The sequence below is a fragment of the Durio zibethinus genome, chromosome 1 (genome assembly GCF_047325235.1).
Source record: "Durio zibethinus cultivar Kanyao isolate XHJ-2024 chromosome 1, ASM4732523v1, whole genome shotgun sequence".
In the NCBI taxonomy this organism is placed as follows: Eukaryota; Viridiplantae; Streptophyta; class Magnoliopsida; order Malvales; family Malvaceae; genus Durio; species Durio zibethinus.
Window position 1 is genome coordinate 20015993 of NC_143162.1, and position 25969 is coordinate 20041961.

Consider the following 25969-nt stretch of genomic DNA (forward strand, 5'->3'; position numbering starts at 1 on the left):
CCCCCTCCGGCCCTCCCGATCGTCGGAACCCCAATGCCACCGGTCAAGTTCTTCGAGGATGCTCTGATGATGGTGCCCTGACGAAGAAAAATGTGGTACCAGCACATCCCTGAGCCCAGCATCTGCTGGCACAACCCTTGGTCTGATCTGATCTTAGACTAGGAATGAACTCCGTATGCTTAGATTGGGAATGAACTCCGTATGCCTAAGTCAACCCATGAAACGAGCGTGCAGGCGCTCAGCTGCCCAGAGGGGTGGGATGCGCAAGCCGGGGATCGGTCGGGTCCCCCTCTGTATGCTGTAGATCCTGCTACCGCAACCCTTGGTCTGATTTGATCTTAGGTTGGGAATGAACTCCGTATGCCTAAGCCAACCGACGAAACAAGCGGGCGGGCGGGCGGGCACTACGCCGACCAGAGAGACGGGATGCGCAAGCTGTGGATCGATAGGGTGGTAGGTGGGTTTAGGCTCATCTTCATATTTTTGTGTACCAATGCCATTTCTATGGCTTGTAAATTCATACAATGGCCCCTTAAGCCTTCACGTGAAGTTTCATGGTGAGATGACTCGTTTTCTGTTTTTCATGATTTTTGAAACTTTTTACGGTTCAGAGTTTTTTAAAGCTTTTTCGGAAGGTGTTTTGGCCCCTAACTTGGTAGACATGATTCTTGTATTTTTTTTGGCATGCACAAAACAAATCAGCTAAAAACTCGAAGTGTACAAGATTTTGTGACCATTTGAAAAAAGTGTCCCGAATTCAGACACTTTAATGGCTACAGGCAGCAAACCTGTAAAATCTCAAATGCTCTTTAAGGGCGTGTGAGTTCTCGAGGTTTGATGAGGGATAGAGGGCCAATATAAGGGCCAAGTACCAGCACCCATCGCACATCGTGTGCGCACACCCCTTCCCCGGCCTCCCCGATTGTCGGAACCCCAATGCCACCGGTCAGGTTATCCGGCGATGGTGCCCCGACGAAGAAAAATGTGACACCAACACGTGCCAGAGCCCAGCATGTGCTGCCGCAACCCTTGGTCTGGTCTGATCTTAGATTGGGAATGAACTCCGTATGCTTAGACTGGCAATGAAGTCCATATGCCTAAGTCAACCCATGAAACAAGCGCGCAGGATCTCAGCCGGCCAGAGGGGTGGGATGCGCAAGCCGGGGATTGGCTGGGTCCCCCTCCGTGTGTTGTCGATCCAGCTACTGCAACCCTCAGTCCGGTCCGATCTTAGACTGGGAATGAACTCCGTATGCCTAAGCCAACCAATGAAATGAGCGGGCGAGCGGGCAGGCGGGCACTACGCCGGCCAGAGAGACGGAATGCGCAAGCTGTGGATCGATAGGTTGGTAGGTGGGTTTAGGGACATCTTCATATTTCTGCATGCCAATGCCATTTTTATGGCTTGTAAATTCATACAATGGTCCCTTAAGCCTTCACGTGAAGTTTCATGCAAAGATGACTCGTTTTTTTATTTTTCATGATTTTTGAAACTTTTTACGGTTCAAGATTCTTTAAAATTTTTTCAGAAAGAGTTTTGGCCCCAAACTTGGTTGACGTGATCCTTGTATTATTTTTTGGCATGCACAAAAAAATTCAGCTAAAAACTCGAAGTGTACAAGATTTTGTGACCATTTGAAAAAAGTGTCCCGAATTCAGACACTTTAATGGCTACAGGCAGCAAACCTATAAAATCTCAAATGCTCTTTAAGGGCGTGTGAGTTCTCGAGGTTTGATGAGGGATAGAGGGCCAATATAAGGGCCAAGTACCAGCACCCATCGCACATCATGTGAGCACACCCCCTCCCCGGCCTCCCCGATTGCCGGAACCCCAATGCCACCGGTCAGGTTCTCCGGCGATGGTGCCCCGACAAAGAAAAATGTGACACCAACACATGCCAGAGCCCAGCATGTGCTGCTGCAACCCTTGGTCTGGTCTGATCTTAGATTGGGAATGAACTCCGTATGCTTAGACTGGCAATGAAGTCTATATGCCTAAGTCAACCCATGAAACAAGCGCGCAGGATCTCAGCCGACCAGAGGGGTGGAATGCGCAAGCCGGGGATCGGCTGGGTCCCCCTCTGCGTGTTGCCGATCCAGCTGCTGCAACCCTCAGTCCGGTCCAATCTTAGACTGGGAATGAACTACGTATGCCTAAGCCAACCAATGAAATGAGCAGGCGAGCGGGCAGGCGGGCACTACGTCGGCCAGAGAGACGGGATGCGCAAGCTGTGGATCGATAGGTTGGTAGGTGGGTTTAGGGACATCTTCATATTTCTGCGTGCCAATGCCATTTTTATGGCTTGTAAATTCATACAATGGTCCCTTAAGCCTTCACGTGAAGTTTCATGCAAAGATGACTCGTTTTTTTATTTTTCATGATTTTTGAAACTTTTTACGGTTCAAGATTCTTTAAAATTTTTTCAGAAGGAGTTTTGGCCCCAAACTTGGTTGACGTGATCCTTGTATTTTTTTTGGCATGCACAAAAAAATTCAGCTAAAAACTCGAAGTGTACAAGATTTTGTGACCGTTTGAAAAAAGTGTCCCCATTTCAGACACTTTAATGGCTACTAGCAGCAAACCTGTAAAATCTCAAATGCTCTTTAAGGGGGTGTGAGTTCTCAAGGTTTGATGAGGGATAGAGGGCCAATATAAGGGCCAAGTACCAGCACCCATCGCACATCGTGTGCGCACACCCCTCCCCGATCGTCGGAACCCCAATGCCACCGGTCAGGTTCTCCGACGATGGTGCCCCGGCAAAGAAAAATACGGCACCAACACATGCCCTAGCCCAGAAAGTGCTGCCGCAACCCTTGGTCCGGCCTGATCTTAGACTGGGAATGAACTCCGTATGCTTAGACTGGCAATGAACTCCGTATGCCTATGTCAACCCACGAAACGAGCGTGCAGGCGCTCAACCGGCCAGAGGGGCGGGATGCGCATATCGGGGATCGGTCGGGTCCCCCTCTGCGTGCTATCGATCCTACTATCGCAACCCTCGGTTCGGTCTGATCTTAGACTCGGAATGAACTCCGTATGCCTAAGCCAACCGACGGCACGAGCGGGCGGGCGGGCGGGCGGGCACTACGCCGGCCAAAGAGAAGGGAAGCGCAAGCTGTGGATCGATAGGTTGGTAGGTGCGTTTATGGACATCTTCATATTTCTACATGCCAATGCCATTTTTATGGCTTGTAAATTCATACAGTGGTCCCTTAAGCCTTCACGTGAAGTTTCATGCCAAGACGACTCTTTTTTCTATTTTTCATGATTTTCGAAACATTTTGCGATTCAGGATTTTTTAAAATTTTTTTGGAAGGAGTGTTGGCCCCAAACTTGGTAGACGTGATCCTTGTATTTTTGTTGGCATGCACAAACAAATTCAGCTAAAAAATCGAAGTGTGCAAGATTTTGTGACCATTTGAAAAAAGTGTCCCCATTCCAGACACTTTAATGGCTACTGGTAGCAAACCTGTAAAATCTCAAATGCTCTTTAAGGGGGTGTGAGTTCTCAAGGTTTGATGAAGGATAGGGTGCCAATATAAGGGCCAAGTACCAGCACCTGTCGCACATCATGTACGCACCCGCCGGCCCCCCTTATCGCTGGAACCCCAATGCCGCCGGTCAGGTTCTCCGACGATGCTCCAATGATGTGCCCCGACGAAGAAAAATGTGGCACCAGCACATGTCAGAGCCCAGCATGTACTGTCGTAACCCTCGGTCTGGTCCGATCTTAGACTGGTAATGAACTCCGTATGCTTAGACTGGGAATGAACTCTGTATGCCTAGGTCAACCCATGAAACAAGCGTGCGGGCGCTCAAACGGCTAAAGGGGTGGGATGCACAAGCCGGGGATCGATCGGGTCCCCCTCTGCGTGCTGTTGATCCTGCTATCGTAATCCTTGGTCTGATTCGATCTTAGACTGGGAATGAACTCCGTATGCCTAAGCTAACCAAAGAAACAAGCGGGTGGGCCGGGCGCTACGCCGGCCAGAGAGACGGGATGCGCAAGCCGTGTATCGATAGGGTGGTAGGTGGGTTTAGGTACATCTTTATATTTTTGCATGCCAAAGCCATTTTTATGGCTTTTAAATTCATACAATGGTCCCCTAAGCCTTCACGTGAAGTTTCATCGCAAGACGACTCGTTTTCTATTTTTCACAATTTTTGAAACTTTTTACGGTTTGGGATTTTTTAAAATTTGTTTGGAAGGACTTTTAGCCCCAAACTTGGTAGACGTGATCCTTGTCTTTTTGTTGGCATGCACAAAAAAATTCAGCTAAAAACTCGAAGTGTACAAGATTTTGTGACCATTTGAAAAAAGTGTCCCCATTTCAGGCACTTTAATGGCTACTGGTAGCAAACCTGTAAAATCTCAAATGCTCTTTAAGGGGGTGTGAGTTCTTGAGGTTTGATGAGGGATAGGGGCCCAATATAAGGGTCAAGTACCAGCACCTATCGCACATCATCTGCGCACACCTACCCCGGCCCCCTGGATCGCCGGAACCCCAAAGCCGCCGGTCAGGTTCTCCGGCGATGCTCCGACGACGGTGCCCCGACGAAGAAAAATTCAGCACCAGCACATGCCCGAGCACAGCATGTGCTGCCGGAACCCTCGGTTCGGTCTTAGGCTGGGAATGAACTCCGTATGCCTTAGTCAACCCACGAAACGAGCGTGCGGGCGCTCAATCGGCAAGAAGGGCGGGATGCACAAGCTAGGGATCGACTAGGCCCTTCTCTGCGTGCTACCGATCCTGCTACCGCAACCCTCGGTCTAGTCCAATCTTAGACTGGGAATGAACTCCGTATGCCTAAGCCAGCCGACAAAACGAGCGGGAGGGCGGGCACTACGTAGTCCAGAGAGACGGGATGCGCAAGCCGTGGATCGATAGGGTGGTAGGTGGGTTTAGGCACATCTTCATATTTCTGCATGCCAATGCCATTTTTACGGCTTTTAAATTCATACAATGGTCCCTTAAGCCTTCACGTGAAGTTTCATGCCAAGACGACTCGTTTTCGATTTTTCACGATTTTCAAAACTTTTTACGGTTCGAGATTTTTTAAAATTTTTTCGGATGGAGTTTTGGCCCCAAATTTGCTAGACGTGATCCTTGTATTTTTTTTGGCATGCACAAAAACATTCAGCTAAAAACTCAAAGTGTACAAGATTTTGTGTCCATTTGAAAAAAGTGTCCCTATTTCAGACACTTTGAGGGCTATTGGCAGCAAACCTATAAAATCTCAAATGCTCTTTAAGGGGTGTGAGTTCTCGAGGTTTGATGAGGGATAGGGGGCCAATATAAGGGCCAAGTACCAGCACCCTTCACACATTATGTGCGCACCCCCTGGCCCCCCCGATCGTCAAAACGCCAATGCCGCCGGTCAGGTTTTCCTACGATGGTGCCCTGGCGAAGAAAAATGCGAGAACAGCACATGACCGAGCCCAGCATGTGCTGCCGCAACCCTCGGTCCGGTCCGATCTTAGACTGGGAATGAAATCCACATGCTCAGACTAGGAATGAACTCCGTATGCCTAAGTCAACCCGTGACATGAGCGTGCGGGCGCTCAACAGTCCAAAAGGGCGGGATGCGCAAGCCGGGGATTGGCCAGGTCCCCCTCCATGTGTTGTCGATCCTACTACCGCAACCCTCGGTCTTGTCCGATCTTAGACTGGGAACGAACTCCGTATGCCTAAGCTAACCGATGAAAGGAGCGGGTGGGCGGGCGGGCGGGCACTTCGCCGGCCAGAGAGACGGGATGCACAAGCCATGGATCAATAGGGTGGTCGGTGGGTTTAGGCACATCTTCATATTTCTATGTGCCAATGCCATTCTTATGGCTTGTAAATTCATACAATGGTCCCTTAAGCCTTCACGTGAAGTTTCATGGCAAGACAACTCGTTTTTTATTTTTCACAATTTTTAAAACCTTTTATGGTTTGGGATTTTTTAAAATTTTTTCGGAAGGAGTTTTGGCCCCAAACTTAGTAGACGTGATCCTTGTATTTTTTTTGGCATGCACAAAACAATTCTGCTAAAAACTCGAAGTGTACAAGATTTTGTGACCATTTGAAAAAAGTGTCCCCATTTTAGACACTTTAATGGCTACTGGTAGCAAACCTGTAACATCTCAAATGCTCTTTAAGGCGGTGTGAGTTCTCGAGGTTTGATGAGGGATAGGGGGCCAATATAAGGGCCAAGTACCAGCACCCATGGCACATCATGTGCGCACACCCCCCGACCCCCCCAATCGTCGAAACCCCAATGTTGTCGGTCAGGTTTTTTGATGATGCTCCGACGATGGTGCCCCGACGAAGAAAAATGTGGCACCAGCACATGCCCAAGCCCAACATGTGCTGCCGCAGCCCTTGGTCCAGTCCGATGGGAATGAACTTCGTATGCTTAGATTGGGAATGAACTCCGTAAGGGGGTGTGAGTTCTCGAGATTTGATGAGGGATAGGGGGCCAATATAAGGGCCAAGTACTAGCACCCATGGCACATCATGTGCGTACACCCCCCCGGCCCCCCCGATCGTCGGAACCCCAATGCCGTCGGTCAAGTTTTTTGACGATGCTCCGACGATGGTGCCCCGGCGAAGAAAAATGCGACACCAGCACATGCCCAAGCCCAACATGCGCTACCGTAGCCCTTGGTCCGGTCCGATCTTAGAGTGGAATGAACTCCGTATGCTTAGACTGGGAATGAACTCCGTAAGAGGGTGTGAGTTCTCGAGGTTTGATGAGGGATATGGGGCCAATATAAGGGCCAAGTACCACCACCCATCGCAAATCATGTGCGCACAACCCTTCCTGGCCCCTCCGATCGCCAGAACCCCAATGCTGTCGGTCAGGTTCTCCGGCGATGCTCCGACGATGGTGCCCCGAAGAAGAAAAATGCGGCACCAGTACATGCCCGAGCCCAGCATGTGCTACCGTAACCCTCAGTCCGGTCCGATCTTAGGCTTGGAATGAACTCCGTATGCTTAGACTAGGAATGAACTCCGTATGCCTAAGTTAACCCAGGAAACGAGTGTGCGGGCGCTCTGCCGGCCAGAGGGGCGGGATGCGTAAGCCGAGGATCGGTTGGGTCCCCCTCTACACGCTATCGATCCTGCTGTCGCAACCCTCGGTCTGGTCTGATCTTAGACTGGGAATGAACTCCGGATGCCTAAGCCAATCGACGAAACGAGCGGGCGGGTGGACGGGCACTACGTCGGACAGAGAGACAGGATGCGCAAGCCCTGGACCGATAGGATGGTAGGTGGCTTTAGGCACATCTTCATATTTTTGTGTGCCAATGCCATTCTTATGGCTTGTAAATTCATACAATGGTCCCTTAAGCCTTCACGTGAAGTTTCATGGCAAGATGACTCGTTTTCTATTTTTCACGATTTTTGAAACTTTTTACGGTTCGAGATTTTTTAAAATTTTTTCGGATGGATTTTTGGCCCCAAACTTGGTAGACGTGATCCTTGTATTTTTTTTGGCATGCACAAAACAATTCAGCTAAAAACTCGAAGTGTACAAGATTTTGTGACCATTTGAAAAAAGTGTCCCCATTTCAGAAACTTTAACGGCTACTGGCCGCAAACCTGTAAAATCTCAAATGCTCTTTAAGGGGGTGTGAGTTCTTAAGGTTTGATGAGGGATAGGGGGCCAATATAAGGGCCAAGTACCAGCACCCATCGCACATCATGTGCGCACACCCCCCCCAGGCCCCCCAGATCGCCGGAACCCTAATGCCATCGGTCAGGTTCTCCAGCGATGCTCCGGCGATGGTGCCTCGGTGAAGAAAAATGCGGCACCAAGACATGCCCGAGCCCAGCATGTGCTGTCGCAACCCTCGATCCGATCCAATCTTAGATTGGGAATGAAGTCCGTATGCTTAGACTGGGAATGAACTCCGTGTGCCTAAGTCAACCCACCAAACGAGCATGCGGGCGCTCAGCTGGCCAGAGGGGCGGGATGCACAAGCCGGGGATCGACCGGGTCACCCTCTACGTGCTGCCAATCCTGCTACTACAACCCTTAGTCTGGTCTGATCTTAGACTGGTAATGAACTCCGTTTGCCTAAGCCAACCGATTAAACGAACGGGCGGGCGAGCACTATGCCAGCCAGAGAGATGGGATGCGCAAGCCATTGATCGATAGGGTGGTAGGTGGGTTTAGGCACATCTTCATATTTCTGCATAGCAATGCCATTTTTATGGCTTGTAAATTCATACAACGGTCCCTTAAGCCTTCACGTGAAGTTTCATGGTGAGAGGACTCGTTTTTTATTTTTCATGATTTTTAAAACTTTTTACGGTTCGAGATTTTTTAAAATTTTTTCGGAAGGCGTTTTGGCCCCAAACTACGTAGACGTGATCCTTCTACTTTTGTTGGCATGCACAAAAACATTTAGCTAAAAACTCGAAGTGTACAAGATTTTGTGACCATTTGAAAAAAGTGTCCCCATTTTAGACACTTTAATGGCTACTGGCAGCAAACCTGTTAAATCTCAAATGCTCTTTAAGGGGGTGTGAGTTCTCGAGGGTTGATGAGGGATAGGGGCCAATATAAGGGCCAAGTACCGGCACCCATCGCATATCAAGTGCGCACACCCCCCCGAACCCCTCGATCGCCAGAACCCCAATGCTGTCGGTCAGGTTCTGCGGCGATGGTGCCCCGACAAAGAAAAATGTGGCACCAGCACATGCCCGAGCCCAGCATGTGCTACTGCACCCCTCCGTCTGGTCTGATCTTAGACTTGGAATGAACTCTGTATGCTTAGACTGGGAATGAACTCTGTATGCCTAAGTCAACCCATGAAACGAGCGTGCGGGAGCTCAGCCGACCAGAGGGGCGGGATGCGCAAGCCGAGGATCGATCGAGTCCCACTCTGTGTGCTAACACAACCCTCACTCTGGTTCGATCTTAGATTGGGAATGAACTCCGTATGCCTAAGCCAACCGACAAAATGAGCGGGCGGGCGGGCGGGCACTATGCCGGCCAGAGAGACGGGATGCGCAAGCCGTGGATCGATAGGGTGGTAGGTGGGGTTAGGCACATCTTCATATTTCTGCATACCAATGCCATTTTTGTGGCTTGTAAATTCATACAATGGTCACTTCAGCCTTCACGTGAAGTTTCATGGCAAGACGGCTCGTTTTCTATTTTTCACGATTTTTGAAACTTTTTACAGTTTGGGGTTTCTAAAATTTTTTCGGAAAGAGTTTTGGCCCCAAACTTTGTAAACATGATCCTTGTATTTTTGTTGGCATGCAAAAAAAAATTCACCTAAAAACTCGAAGTGTACAAGATTTTGCGACCATTTGAAAAAAGTGTCCCCATTTCAGACATTTTAATGGCTACTGGCAGCAAACCTGTAAAATCTCAAATGCTCTTTAAGGGGGTGAGAATTCTTGAGGTTTGATGAGGGATATGGGGCCAATATAAGGGCCAAGTACCAGCACCCATCACACATCATGTGCGTACACCCCCCCGATCCCCCCGATTGCCGGAACCCCAATGCCACTGGTCAGGTTCTCCGGCGATGCTCCGACGATGGTGCCCTGATGAAGAAAAATACGGCACCAACACATGCCCAAGCCTAGCATGTGCTGCCGTAACCCTCGATCCGATCTGATCTTAGACTGGGAATGAACTCCGTATGCCTAAGTCCACCCACGAAATGAGCGTGCGGGCGCTCAGCTAGCCAGAGGGGCGGGATGCGCAAGTCGGGGATCAGCCGAGTCCCCTTCTGCATGCTGTCGATCCTGTTGTCGTATCCCTCGATCTGGTCCAATCATAGACTGGGAATGAACTGCATATGCATAAGCCAACCGATGAAACGAGCGAGCGGGCGGGCGGGCGGGCACTACGCCGGCCAGAGAGATGGGATGCGCAAGCCGTGGATCGATAGGGTGGTAGGTGGGTTTAGGCACAACTTCATATTTTTGCATGCCAATGCCATTTTTATGGCTTGTAAATTCATACAATGGTCCCTTAAGCCTTCACGTGAAGTTTCATGGCAAGATGACTCGTTTTCGATTTTTCATTATTTTTGAAACTTTTTACGGTTCTATATTTTTTAAAATTTTTTCAGAAGGAGTTTTGGCCATAAACATGGTAGACGTGATCGCTGTATTTTTTTTGGCATGCACAAAAAAATTCAGACAAAAACTCGAAGTTTACAAGATTTTGTGCCCATTTGAAAAAAGTGTCCCCATTTCAGACACTTTAATGGCTACTGGCAGCAAACCTGTAAAATCTCAAATGTTCTTTAAGGGGGTGTGAGTTCTCAAGGTTTGATGAGGGATAGCGGGCCAATATAAGGGCCAAGTGCCAGCACCCATCGCACATCATGTGCACACACCCGCCCGGCCCCTCTGATCATCGGAACCCCAGTGCCATCGGTCAGGTTCTCCGACGATGCTCCGATGATGGTGCCCCGACGAAGAAAAATATGGCACCAGCACATGCTCGAGCCCAGCATGTGCTGCCGTAACCCTCGGTCCTGTCTGATCTTAGACTGGGAATGAACTCTGTATGCTTAGACTGGGAATGAACTTCGTATGCCTAAGTCAACCCACGAAATGAGCGTGCGGGTGCTCAGTCGGCTAGAGGGGCAAGATGCGCAAGCCATGGATCGATAGGGTGGTAGGTGGGTTTAGGCACATCTTCATATTTCTACATGCCAATGCCATTTCTATGGCTTGTAAGTTCATACAATGGTGCTTTAACCCTTCACGTGAAGTTTCATGGCAAGACGACTCGTTTTTTATTTTTCATGATTTTTGAAACTTTTTACGGTTTGGGATTTTTTAAAATTCTTTTGGAAGGAGTTTTGGCCCCAAACTTGGTAGACATGATCATTGTATTTTTGTTGGCATGCACAAAAAAATTCAGCTAGAAACTCGAAGTGTACAAGATTTTGTGACCATTTGAAAAAAGTGTCCCCATTTCAGACACTTTAATGGCTACTGGCAGCAAACTTGTAAAATCTCAAATGCTCTTTAAGGGGGTGTGAGCTCTCGAGGTTTGATAAGGGATAGGGGGCCAATATAAGAGCCAAGTACCAGCTCCCATCATACATCATGTGCGCACACCTCCCGGCCCCCCGATCGTCGGAACCTCAATGCCACCGATCAGGTTCTCCGGTGATGGTGCCCCGACGAAGAAAAATGTGGCGCCAGCACATGCCCGAGCCCAGCATGTGCTGTCGCAACCCTCGATCCGGTCTGATCTTAGATTGGGAATGAACTCCGTATGCTTAGGCTGGGAATGAACTCCGTATGCCTAAGTCAACCCACAAAACGAGCATGCAGGCGCTCAGCCAGCCAGAGGGGTGGGATGCGTAAGCCGGGGATCGACCGAGTCCCCCTTCGTGTGCTGCCGGTCCTGCTGCCGCAACGGTCGATCCGGTCCAATGTTAGACTGAGAATGAACTTCATATGCCTAATCTAACCGACGAAACGAGCAGGCGGGCGGGCACTACGTCGGCCAGAGAGACGGGATGCGCAAGCCGTGGATCAATAGGGTGGTAGGTGGGTTTAGGCACATCTTCATATTTCTGCATGTCAATGCCATTTTTATGGCCTGTAAATTCATAGAATGGTTCCTTAAGCATTCACGTGAAGTTTCATGGCAAGACGGCTCGTTTTCCATTTTGCACGATTTTTGAAACTTTTTGCGGTTCGAGATTTTTTAAAATTTTTTCAAAAGGAGTTTTGGCCTCAAACCTGGTAGTCGTGATCATTGTATTTTTTTTGGCATGCAAAAAAAAATTCAGCTAAAAACTCGAAGTGTACAAGATTTTGTGACCATTTGAAAAAAGTGTCCCCATTTCAGAAACTTTAATGGCTACTGGCAGGAAACCTGTAAAATCTCAAATGCTCTTTAAGGGGGTCTGAGTTCTTGAGGTTTGATGAGGGATAGGGGGCCAAAATAAGGGCCAAGTACCAGCACCCTTCGCACATCATGTGCGCACACCCCCCCCCGACCCCCCCGATCGCCAGAACCCCGATGCCGTCGGTCAGGTTCTCCGGCGATGCTCCGACGATGGTGTCCCGACGAAGAAAAATGTGACACCAGCACATGCCTGAGCCCAGCATGTGCTGCCGCAACCTTCGATCTGGTCTGATCTTAGACTGGGAATGAACTCCGTATGCTGAGACTGGGAATGAACTCCGTATGCCTAAGTCAACCCATAAAACGAGCGTGCAGGCGCTCAGCTAGCCGGAGGGGCGGAAAGCGCAAGCCAGGGATCGGTCGGGTCCCCCTCTGCATGCTACCGATCCTACTACCATAACCCTCGGTCCGGCCTGATCTTAGACTGGGAATGAACTCCGTATGCCTTAGCTAACTGACAAAACGAGCGGGCGGGCAGACAGACGGGCACTACGCCGGCCAGAGAGGTGGGATGCGCAAGCCGTGGATCGATAGGGTGGATCGATAGGGTGGTAGACATGATCATTGTATTTTTGTTGGCATGTACAAAAAAATTCAGCTAAAAACTCGAAGTGTAAAATATTTTGTGACCATTTGAAAAAAATGTCCCCATTTCAGACTCATTAATGGCTACTGGCAGCAAACCTGTAAAATCTCAAATGATCTTTAAGGGGGTGTGAGTTCTCGAGGTTTGGTGAAGGATAGGGGGCCAATATAAGGGCCAAGTACCAGCACCCATCGCACATCATGTGCGCACACGCCCCTCGGCCCCCTGATCGCCGGAACCCCAATGCTGTGGTCAAGTTCTCCGACGATGCTCCGGTGATAGTGCCCCGACAATGAAAAATGTGGCTCCAGCACATGCCCGAGCCCATCATATGCTACCGCAACCTTTGGTCCGGTTTGATCTTATAGTGGGAATGAACTCTGTATGCTTAGACTGGGAATGAACTCCGTATGCTTAGACTGGAAATGAACTCCGTATGCTTAAGTCAATCCACGAAACGAGCGTGCGGGCGCTCAACCGGCCAGAGGGGCGGGATGCGCAAGCCGGGGATCGATCGGGTCCCATTCTACGTGCTACCGATCCTGCTGCCGTGACCCTCAATTCGGTCTGATCCTAGATTAGGAATGAACTTCGTATGCCTAAGCCAACCGACGAAACGAGCGGGCGGGCGGGCGGAAACTACGCCGGCCAGAGAGACGGGATGCGCAAGCCGCTGATCGATAGGGTGGTAGGTGGGTTTAGGCACATCTTCATATTTCTGCATGCCAATGCCATTTTTATGGCTTGTAAATTCATAAAATGGTCCCTTAAGCCTTCACGTGAAGTTTCATGGCCGCCGGTCAGGTTCTCCGACGATGCTCCGGCGATGGTGCTCTGACGAAGAAAAATGTGACACCAGCACATGCCCGAGCCCAGTATGTGCTGTCGCAACCCTCGGTCCGGTCCGATTGTAGACTGGGAATGAGCTCCGTATGCTTAGACTGGGAATGAACTCTGTATGCCTAAGTCAACTCATGAAACTAGCGTGCGGGCGCTCAGTCGGCCAGTGGGGCGGGGTGCGCAAGCCAGGGATCGATCGGGTCCCCCTCTGCGTGCTACCGATCCTTCTACCACAACCCTCAGTCCGGTCTGATCATAGACTAGGAATGAACTCCGTATGCCTAAGCCAACCGATGAAACGAGCGGGCGGACGGGCATTACGTCAGCCAAAAAGACGGGATGTGTAAGCCGTGGATGAGGTGGGTTTAGGCATATCTTCATATTTCTGCATGCCAATGCCATTTTTATGGCTTGTAAATTCATACAATCATCCCTTAAGCCTTCATGTGAAGTTTCAAGGCAAGACGACTCGTTTTCTATTTTTCATGATTTTTGAAACTTTTTAAGGTTCAGGATTTTTTTAAATTTTTTTGGAAGGATTTTTGGCCCCAAACTTGTTAGACGTGATCCTTGTATTTTTTTTGCCATGCACAAAAAAATCCAGCTAAAAACTTAAAGTGTACAAGATTTTGTGACCATTTGAAAAAAGTGTCCCCATTTCAGACACTTTAATAGCCACTGGCAGCAAACCTATAAAATCTCAAATGCTCTTTAAGGGGGTGTGAGTTCTCGAGGTTTGATGAGGGATAGGGGGACAATATAAGTGCCAAGTACCAGCACCCATCGCACATCATGTGCGTACACCCCCCCGGTCCCCACGATCATCGGAACCTCAATGCCGCCGGTCAGGTTCTCGGGCGATGCTCCGACGATGGTGCCTTGACGAACAAAAATGCGGCACCAGCACATGCCCGAGCCCAACATTTGCTGCCGCAACCCTTAGTTCGGTCCGATCTTAGACTGGGAATGAACTCCATATGCTTAGACTGGGAATGAACTCTGTATGCCTAAGTCAACCAACGAAATGAGCGTGCGGGCGCTCAGCCGACCAGAGGGGCAGGATGCGCAAGCCGAGGATCGGTCGGGTCCCCCTCTATGTGTTGCTGATCCTGCTACCACAACCTCGGTCTGGTCAGATCTAAGATTGGGAATGAACTCTGTATGCTTAAGCCAACCAACGAAATGAGCGGACGGGTGGGCGGGCACTACGCAGGCCAGAGAGATGGGATGCGCAAGCCGTGGATCGATAGGGTGGTAGGTGGGTTTAGGCACATCTTCATATTTCTGCGTGCCAATGCCATTTTTATGGCTTGTAAATTCATAAAAAGGTCCCTTAAGCCTTCACGTGACGTTTCATGGTGAGACGACTCATTTTCTATCTTTCAAGATTTTTGAAACTTTTTGCAGTTTGGGATTTTTTAAAATTTTTTTAGAAGGAATTTTGGCCCGAAACTTGATAGACATTATCCTTGTATTTTTGTTGGCATGCACAAAAAAATTCATCTAAAAACTTGAAGTGTACAAGATTTTGTGACCATTTGAAAAAAGTGTCCCCATTTCAGACACTTTAATGGCTACTGGTAGCAAACCTGTAAAATCTCAAATGCTCTTTAAGGGGGTGTGAGTTCTTGAGGTTTGATGAGGGATAGGGGGCCAATATAAGGGCCAAATACCAGCACCCATCGCACATCATGTGCGCACACCCCCCCAGCTCCCCCGATCGCCGAAACCCCAATACCGCCGGTCAGGTTCTCCGGTGATGCTCAGGCGATGGTGCCCCGACGAAGAAAAATGCAGCACCAGCACATGCCCAAGTCCAGCATGTGCTGTCACAGCCCTCGATCCGGTCCAATCTTAGACTGGGAATGAACTCCATTTGCTTAGACTGGGAAAGAACTCTGTATGCCTAAGTCAACCCATGAAATGAACGTGCGGGTGCTCAACCGGCCAGGTGGGTGGGATGCACAAGTCGGGGATCGACTGGGTCCCCCTCTACATGCTGTCGATCCTGCTGCCACAACCCTCAGTCCTGTCTGATCTTAGACTGGGAATGAATTCCATATGCCTAAGCCAACCGATGAAACGAGCAGGCGGGTGGGCGGGCGGGCACTACGTTGGCCAGAGAGACGGGATGCGTAAGCCTTGGATCAATAGTGTGGTAGGTGGGTTTAGGCACATCTTCATATTTCTACGTGCCAATGCCATTTTTATGGCTTGTAAATTTATACAATGGTCCCTTAAGCCTTCACGTGAAGCTTCATGGCAAGATGACTCGTTTTCGATTTTTCATGATTTTTGAAACTTTTTGCTGTTCGGGATTTTTTAAAATTTTTTCGAAAGGCGTTTTGGCCCCAAACTTGGAAGACGTGATCCTTGTATTTTTTTTGGAGTGCAAAAAAAAATTCAGCCAAAAACTCAAACTGTACAAGATTTTGTGACCATTTGAAAAAAGTATCCCATTTCAGACACTTTAATGGCTACTGGCAGCAAACTTGTAAAATCTAAAATGCTCTTTAAGGGGGTGTGAGTTCTCAAGGTTTGATGAGGGATAGGGGGCCAATATAAGGGCCAAGTACCAGCACCCATCGCATATCATGTGCGCACACCCCCCAGCCCCCTGATCGCCGGAACCTCAATGCCGCCGGTCAGGTTCTCCGATGATGCTCCGACGATGGTGCCCCGACGAAGAAAAATGCAGCACCAGCACATGCTCGAGCCCAGCATGTGCTACTGCAACCCTCGGTCTGGTCCGATCTTTGACTGGGAATGAACTTCGTATGCTTAGACTGGGAATGAACTGCGTATGGCTAAGTCGACCCATGAAATGAGCGTGCGGGCGCTCAGCCGGCCAGAGGGGTGAGATGCGCAAGCCGGGGATCGATCGGGTCCCACTCTACGTGCTATCGATCCTGCTACTGTAACCCTCAAACCGGTTCGATCTTAGATTGGGAATGAACTCGGTATGCCTAAGCGAACCGACGAAACGAGCGGGCGGGCGGGAGGGCACTACGCCGGCCAGAGAGACGGGATGCGCAAGCTGCGGATCGATAGGGTGGTAGGTGGGTTTAGGCACATCTTCATATTTCTATGTGGCAATGCCATTTTTATGGCCTGTAAATTCATACAATGGTCCCTTAAGCCTTCATGTGAAGTTTCATGGCAAGACGACTCGTTTTCTATTTTTCACGATTTTCGAAACTTTTTATGGTTCAGGATTTTTTAAAATTTTTTTGGAAGGAGTTTTGGCCCCAAACCTGGTAGACGTGATCCTTGTATTTTTGTTGGCATGCAAAAAAAATTCAGCTACAAACTCGAAGTGTACAAGATTTTGTGACCATTTGAAAAAAGTGTCCCCATTTCAGACACTTTAATTGCTACTGGCAGCAAACCTGTAAAATCTCAAATGCTCCTTAAGGGGGTGTGAGTTCTCGAGGTTTGATGAGGGATAGGGGGCCAATATAAGGGCCAAGTACCAGCACCCATCGCACATCATGTGCGCACACCCCCCGGCCCCCCCGATCGCTGGAACCCCAATACCGCCAGTCGGGTTCTCTGACGGTGCTCTGGCGATGCTCTGGCGATGCTCTGGCGATGGTGCCCCAGCGAAGAAAAATGCGGCACCAGCACATGCCCGAGCCCAGCATGTGCTGCCGTAACCCTCGGTCTAATCCGATCTTACACTGGGAATGAACTCAGTATGCTTAGACTGGGAATGAACTTTGTATGCCTAAGTCAACCCACGAAATGAATGTGCATGCGCTCAACCGACCAGAGGGGCAGGATGCGTAAGCCGATGATCGGCCGGGTCCCCCTCTACGAGCTACCAATCATGCCACTGCAACCCTCGATCCGGTCGGGTCTTAGACTGGGAATGAACTCCGTATGCCTAAGCCAATCGAAAAAATGAGCGGGCGTGCAGGTGGGCGGGCACTATGTCGACCAGAGAGACAGGATACGCAAGCCGTGGATCGATAGGGTGGGAGGTGGGTTTAGGCATATCATCATATTTTTGCATGCCAATGCCATTTTTATGGCTTGTAAATTCATACAATTGTCCCTTAAGCCTTCACGTGAATTTTCATGGCAAGATGACTCGTTTTCTATTTTTCACGATTTTTTTGGAAACTTTCTGTGGTTCGGGATTTTTTAAAATTTTTTTGGAAGGAGTTTTGGCCCCAAACTTGGTAGACGTGATCCTTGTATTTTTGTTGGCATGCGCAAAAAAATTCAGCTAAAAACTCAAAGTGTACAAGATTTTGTGACCATTTGAAAAAAGTGTCCCCATTTCAGACACTTTAATGGCTACTGGCAGCAAACCTGTAAAATCTCAAATGCTCTTTAAGGGGGTGTGAGTTCTTGAGGTTTGATGAGGGAAAGGGGGCCAATATAAGGGCCAACTACCAGCACCCATCGCACATCATGTGCGTACACTCCCCCGAGCCCCCTCGAAAGCTGAAACCCCAATGCTGACGGTCAGGTTCTCCGACGATGCTCCAACGATGGTGCCCCGGTGAAGAAAAATACGGCACCAGCACATGCCCGAGCCCAGCATGTGCTGCCACAACCCTCGGTCCGGTCCGATCTTAGATTGGGAATGAACTTCGTATGCCTAAGCCAACCGACGAAACGAGCGGGCGGGCGGGCGGGGGGACACTACGTCGGCCAGAGACACGGGATGCGCAAGCCGTGGATCGATAGGGTGGTAGGTGGGTTTAGGCACATCTTCATATTTTTACGTGCCAATGCCATTTTTATGGCTTGTAAATTCATACAATGGTCCCTTAAGCCTTCACGTGAAGTTTCATGGCATGACGACTCGTTTTCTATTTTTCACGATTTTTGAAACTTTTTTCGGTTCGAGATCTTTTAAAATATTTTTGGAAGGAGTTTTGGCCCCAAACTTGGTAGATGTGATCCTTGTATTTTTGTTGGCATGCCCAAAAATATTTAGCTAAAAACTCTAAGTGTACAAGATCTTGTGACCATTTGAAAAAAGTGTCCTCTTTTCAGACACATTAATGGCTACTGGTAGCAAACCTGTAAAATCTCAAATGCTCTTGAAGGGGGTGTGAGTTGTCAGGGTTTGATGAGGGATAGGGGGCCAATATAACTGCTAAGTACCAGTACCCATCGCATATCATGTGCGCACAGCCCCCCGGCCCCCCCGATCATCAGAACCCCAATGTCGCCAGTCAAGTTCTCCGGTGATGCTCTGGCGATGGTGCCCCGGCGAAGAAAAATGCGGCACCAGCACAAGCCTGAGCCTAGTATGTGCTGCCACAACCCTCGGTCCGGTCTGATCTTAGACTGGGAATGAACTCCGTATGCTTAGACTGGGAATGAACTCCGTATACCTAAGTCAACCCATGAAACGAGCGTACAACTCGAGGATCGGCCGGGTCCCCCTCTATGTGCTGCCGATCCTGCTACCGCAACCATCGGTCTGGTCCAATCCTAGACTAGGAATGAACTTTGTATGCCTAAGCTAACCAATGAAATGAGCAGGCGGGCAGGCGGGCACTTCGCTGGCCAAAGAGACAGGATGCACAAGTCGTGGATCGATAGGGTGGTAGGTGGGTTTAGGCACATCTTCATATTTCTGCATGCCAACCGCCATTTTTATGGCTTGTAAATTCATAGAATGGTCCCTTAAGCCTTCACGTGTTGTTTCATGGCAAGTCGACTCATTTTCTATTTTTCACGATTTTTGAAACTTTTTACGGTTCGAGATTTTTCAAAATTTTTTCGGAAGGAGTTTTGGCCCCAAACTTTGTAGACGTGTTCCTTGTATTTTTGTTGGCATGCACAAAACATTTCAGCTAAAAACTCAAAGTGTACAAGATTTTGTGATCATTTGAAAAAAGTGTCCCCATTTCAGACACTTTAATTGCTTCTAGCAGCAAACCTGTAAAATCTCAAATGCTCTTTAAGGGGGTGTGAGTTCTCGAGGTTTGATGAGGGATAAGGGGCCAATATAACGTTCAAGTACCAGCACCCATTGCATATCATGTGCGCACACCCCCCCGCCCCTCCGATCACCGGAACCCTAATGCCGTCGGTCAGGTTCTCCGGTGATGCTCCGACGATGGTGCCCCGACGAAGAAAAATGTAGCACCAGCACATGCTCGAGCCCAGCATATGCTACTGCAACCCTCGGTCTGGTCCGATCTTAGACTGGGAATGAACTCCGTATGCTTAGATTGGGAATGAAATCCGTATGCCTAAGTCAACCCACGAAACGAGCATGCGGGTGTTTAGCCGGCCAGAGGGGTGGGATACACAAGTCGGGGATCGATTGGGTCCCCCTCTGCGTGTTGCAGATCTTGTTGCCACAACCCTCAGTCCAGTTCGATTTTAGACTGTGAATGATCTCCGTATGCTTAGACTGGGAATGAACTACGTATGCGGGCCAAGTACCAGCACACATCGCACATCATGTTCGCACTGTTGCCCCAACCCCTTGATCATCGGAACCCCAATGCCACCGATCAGGTTATCCTGCGATGCTCCGACGATGGTGCCCTGACGAAGAAAAATGCGGCACCAGCACATGCCCGAGCCTAGCATTTGCTGCCGTAACCCTCGGTCCGGTCCGATCTTCGACTGGGAATGAACTTCGTATGCTTAGACTGGAAATGAACTCCGCATGCCTAAGTCAACCCATGAAACGAGCGTGCGGGTGCTCAGCCGGCCAGAGGGGCGAGATGCGTAAGTCGGGGATCGGCCGGGTCCCCCTCTGCATGCTGCCGATCCTACTGGCACAACCCTCGGTCTGGTCCAATCTCAGATTGGGAATGAACTCCGTATGCCTAAGCCAACTGATGAAACGAGCGGGCGGGCGAGCACTATGTCGGTCAGAGAGACGGGATGCGCAAGCCGTGGATTGATAGGGTGGTAGGTGGGTTTAGGCACATCTTCATATTTCTTCATGCCAATGCCATTTTTATGGCTTGTAAATTCATACAATGGTCCCTTAAGCCTTCACGTGAAGTTTCATGGTAAGACGACTCGTTTTCTATTTTTCACGATTTTTGAAACTTTTTACGGTTCGAGATTTTTTAAAATTTTTTCGAAAGGAGTTTTGGATCGAAACTTGGTAGACGTGATCCTTGTATTTTTTTTGGCATGTACAAAAAACTTCAGCTAAAAACTCGAAGTGTACAAGATTTTGTGACAATTTGAAAAATGTGTCCCTATTTCAGACACTTTAATGGCTACTGGCAGCAAACCTGTAAAATCTCACATGCTCTTTAAGGGGGCATGAGTTCTCAAGGTTTGATGAGGGATAGGGGGCCAATATAAGGGCCAAGTACCAGCACCCATCGCATATCATCTGTGTACAGCCCCCTGGCCCACCCGATCGCCAGCCCCAATGCCGCCGGTCAGGTTCTCCGGTGATGCTCCGACGATGATGCCCCGATGAAGAAAATACGGCACCAGCACAAGCCCAGCCCAGCATGTGCTGTTACAACCCTCGGTTTGGTCTGATCTTAGACTGGGAATGAACTCCGTATGCTTAAACTGGGAATGAACTCCGTATGCCTAAGTCAACCCATGAAACGAGCGCGAGGGCGTTCAGCCGGCCAGAGGGGTGGGATGTGCAAGTCGAAGATCGGTTGGGTCCCCCTTTACGTGCTACTGATCCTGTTGCTGCAACCCTCGGTCCAATCCAATCTTAGACTGGGAATGAACTCTGTATGACTAAGCCAACCGACGAAACAAGCGGGTGGACGGGCGGGCACTACACCAACCAGAGAGACGGGATGCACAAGTCGTCGATCAATAGGGTGGTAGGTGGGTTTAGGCACATCTTCATATTTCTGCATGCCAATACCATTTTTATGGCTTGTAAATTCATAGAATGGTCACTTAAGCCTTCACGTGAAGTTTCATGGCAAGACGACTCATTTTTTATTTTTCACGATTTTTAAAACTTTTTGCAGTTTGAGATTTTTAAAATTTTTTCGGAAGGAGTTTTGGCCCCAAACTTGATAGACGTGATCCTTGTATTTTTGTTGGCATGCACAAAAAACTTAAGCTAAAAACTTGAAGTGTACAAGTTTTTGTGACCATTTGAAAAAAGTGTCCCCATTTCAGACACTTTAATGGCTACTAGCAGCAAACCTGTAAAATCTTAAATGCTCTTTAAGGGGGTGTGAGTTCTTGAGGTTTGATGAGGGATAGGGGGCCAATATAAGGGCCAAGTACCAGCACCCATTGCACATCATGTGTGCACACCCCTCGGCCCCCCCGATCGCCGGAACCCTAATGCCCTCGATCAGGTTGTCCGACGATGCTCCAACGATGGTGCCCCGATGAAGAAAATCCTGCACCAGCACATGGCTGAGCCCAGCATGTGCTGCCACAACCCTCGGTCCGGTCCGATCTTAGATTGGGAATGAACTCTGTATGCTTAGACTGGGAATGAACTCCGTATGCCTAAGTCAACCCATGAAACGAGCGTGCGGGCGCTTAGCCGGCCAGAGAGGCGGGATGCGCAAGCCGGGGATCGACTCGGTCCCCCTCGATTCGGTCTGATCATAGACTGGGAACCTTCGATTCGGTCTGATCTTAGACTGGGAATGAACTCCATATGCCTAATCCAACCGACGAAATGAACGGGCGGGCGGGCACTATGTCGGCCAGAGAGACGGGATGCGCAAGCCGTGGATCGATAGAGTGGTAGGTCGGTTTAGGCACATCTCCATATTTTTGCATGCCAATGCCATTTTTATGGCTTGTAAATTCATACAATGGTCCCTTAAGCCTTCACGTGAAGTTTCTTGGCAAGACGACTCGTTTTCTATTTTTCATGATTTTCGAAACCTTTTACAGTTCGGGATTTTTTTAAAATTTTTTTGAATGGTGTTTTGGCCCCAAACTTGGTAGACGTGATCCTTGTATTTTTGTTGGCTTGCACAAAAAAAATCAGCTAAAAACTCGAAGTGTACAAGATTTTGTGACCATTTGAAAAAGGTGTCCCTATTTCAGACACTTTAATGGCTACTGGAAGCAAACCTGTAAAATCTCAAATGCTCTATAAGGGGGTGTGAGTTCTCGAGGTTTGATGAGGGATAGGGGGCCAATCTAAGGGCCAAGTACCAGCACCCATCGCTCATCATGTGCGCACACCCCCCCCCGGCCCCCCCGATCATCGGAACCCCAATGCCGCCGGTGATGCTCCGGCGATGGTGCCCCGGTGAAAAAAAATGCGGCACCAGCACATGCCTGAGCCCAGCATGTGCTGTCACAACCCTCGGTCTAGTTCGATCTTAGACTGAGAGTGAACTTCATATGCTTAGACTGGGAATGAACTCCATATGCCTAAGTCAACCCACGAAACGAGCGTGCGGGTGCTCAGCCGGCCAGAGGGGCAGGATGAGCAAGCCGGGGATCGGTCGGGTCCCCCGTTGCGTGCTACCTATCCTGCTGCTGCAACCCTCAATTTGATCTGATCTTAGACTGGGAATGAACTCCGTATGCCTAAGCCAACCGACGAAACGAGCGGGTGGGCGGACGGGCGAGCACTAAGTCAGACATAGAGACGGGATGCGCAAGCCGTGGATCGATAGGGTGGTAGGTGGGCTTAGGCACATCTTCATATTTCTACTTACCAATGCCATTTTTATGGCTTGTAAATTCATACAATGGTCCCTTAAGCCTTCACGTGAAGTTTCATGGCAAGACGACTCGTTTTCTATTTTTTATGATTTTTGAAACTTTTTGCGGTTCGGGATTTTTTAAAATTTTTTCGGAAGGAGTTTTGGTCCTAAACTTGGTAGACGTGATCCTTGAATTTTTATTGGAATGCACAAAAAAATTCAGCTAAAAACTCGAAGTGTACAAGATTTTGTGATCGTTTGCAAAAAGTGTCCCCATTTCAGACACTTTAAGGGCTACTGGCAGCAAACCTGTAAAATCTCAAATGCTCTTTAAGGGGGTGTGAGTTCTCAAGGTTTGATGAGGGATAGGGGGCCAATATAAGGGCCAAGTACCAGCTCCCATTGCACATCATGTGCGTACACCTCCCGGCCCCCCGATCGCCGGAACCCCAATGCCGCCGGTTAGGTTCTCCGGCAATGCTCCGTCGATGGTGCCCCGATGAACAAAAATGCTGCACCAGCACAAGTGCGAGCCCAGCATGTGCTGTCGTAACCTTCGGTCTGGTCCGATCTTAGACTGGGAATGAACTCCGTATGGTTAGACTGGGAATGAACTCCGTATGCCTAAGTCAACCCACGAAACGAGCATGTGGGCGCTGAGCCGGCCAGAGGGAAGGGATGAGCAAGTCGGGGATCGGTCGGGTCCCCCTTTGTGTGCTACTGATCCTGCTGCCATAACCCTTGATCCATTCTAATCTTAGACTGGGAATGAACTCCGTATGCCTAAGCCAACTGACGAAACGAGCGGCCGGGAGGGCGGGCAGGTGGGTGGGCACTATGTCGGCCAGAGAGACGGGATGCGCAAGCGTGGATTGATAGGGTGGTAGGTGGGTTTAGGAACATCTTCATATTTTTGCATGCCAATGCCATTTTTATGACTTGTAAATTCATACAACGGTCCCTTAAGCCTTCACGTGAAGTTTTATGGCAAGACGACTTGTTTTCTATTTTTCAAAATTTTCGAAACTTTTTTTGGTTCAGGATTTTTTAAAATCTTTTCGGAAAGATTTTTGGCCCCAAACTTGGTAGATGCGATCCTTGTATTTTTTTTGGCATGAATAAAAAAAATCAGCTAAAAACTCGAAGTGTACAAGTTTTTGTGACCATTTGAAAAAAGTGTCCCCATTTTAGACACTTTAATAGCTACTAGCAGCAAACCTGTAAAATCTCAAGTGCTCTTTAAGGGTTTGTGAGTTCTCGAGGTTTGATGAGGGATAGGGGGCCAATATAAGGGCCAAGTACCAGCACCCATCGCACATCATGTGCGTACACGCCCCCGGCCCCCCCCGATCGTCGGAACCCCAATGTCGTCGGTCAGGTTCTCTGGCGATGCTCTAGCGATGGTGCCCTGGCGAAGAAAAATGCGGCAACAGCATAAGCCTAAGCCCAACATGTGCTGCGGCAACCCTCGATCTGGTCTGATCTTAGACAGGGAATGAACTCCGTATGCCTAAGCCAACCGATGAAACGAGCGGGTGGGCGGGTGGGTGGGCGCTACGTCGGCCAGAGAGACGGGATGCGAAAGCCGTGGATCGATAGGGTGGTAGGTGGGTGTAGGTACATCATCATATTTCTGCATGCCAATGCCACTTTTATGGCTTGTAGATTCATACAATGATCCCTTAAGCCTTCACGTGAAGTTTCATGGCAAGACGACTCGTTTTCTATTTTTCACGATTTTTGAAACTTTTTAAGGTTCGGGATTTTTTATAATTTTTTTGGAAAAAGTTTTTGCCCCAAACTTGGTAGACGTGATCCTTGTATTTTTTTTGGCATGCACAAAAAAATTCAGCTAAAAACTCGAAGTGTACAAGATTTTGTGACCATTTGAAAAAAGTGTCCCCATTTCAGACACTTTAATGGCTACTGGCAGCAAACCTGTAAAATCTCAAATGCTCTTTAAGGGGGTGTGAGTTCTTGAGGTTTGATGAGGGATAGGGGGCCAATATAAGGGCCAAGTGCTAGCACCCATCGCACATCATGTGCGCACACCTCCCTGGCCCCCTCGATCACCTGAGCCCTAATGCCGCTGGTCAGGTTCTCCGACGATGCTCCGACGATGGTGCCCCAACGAAGAAAAATGCAGCACCAGCACATGCTAGAGCCTAGCATGTGCTGCCGCAACCCTCAGTCCGGTTCGATCTTAGACTGGGAATGAACTTCGTATGCTTAGACTGGGAATGAACTTCGTATGCCTAAGTCAACCCATGAAAAGAGCGTACGGGCGCTCAGCTGGCCAGAGGGGCTGGATGAGCAAGCCGAAGATCGGTCGGGTCCCCTTTTGCGTGCTCCTGATCCTGCTGCAGCAACCCTCGGTCTGGTCTGATCTTAGACTGGGAATGAACTTCGTATGCCTAAGCCAACCGACGAAACGAACGGGCGGGCGGGTGGGCGGGCACTCCACCAACCAAAGAGACGGGATGCGCAAGCCGTGGATCGATAGGGTAGTAGGTGGGTTTAGGCACATCTTGATATTTTTGTGTGCCAATGCCATTTTTATGGCTTGTAAATTCATACAATGGTCCCTTAAGCCTTTACGTGAAGTTTCAAGGCAAGACGACTCGTTTTCTATTTTCCATGATTTTCGAAACTTTTTGTGGTTCGGGATTTTTTAAAATTTTTTTGGAAGGAGTTGTGGCCCCAAACTTGGTAGACGTGATCCATGTATTTTTGTTGGCATGCATAAAAAAATTTAGCTAAAAACTCAAAGTGTACAAGATTTTGTGACCATTTGAGAAAAGTGTCCCCATTTCAGACACTTTAATGGCAACTAGCAGCAAACCTATAAAATCTTAAATGCTCTTTAAGGGGGTGTGAGTTCTCATGGTTTGATGAGGGATAGGGGGCCAATATAAGGGCCAAGTACCAGCACCCATCGCACATCATGTCCGCACACCCCCCGGCTCCCCCGATCGCTGAAACCCCAATGTCGCCGGTCAGGTTCTCCGACGATGGTGTCTCGACAAAGAAAAATACGGCACCAGCACATGC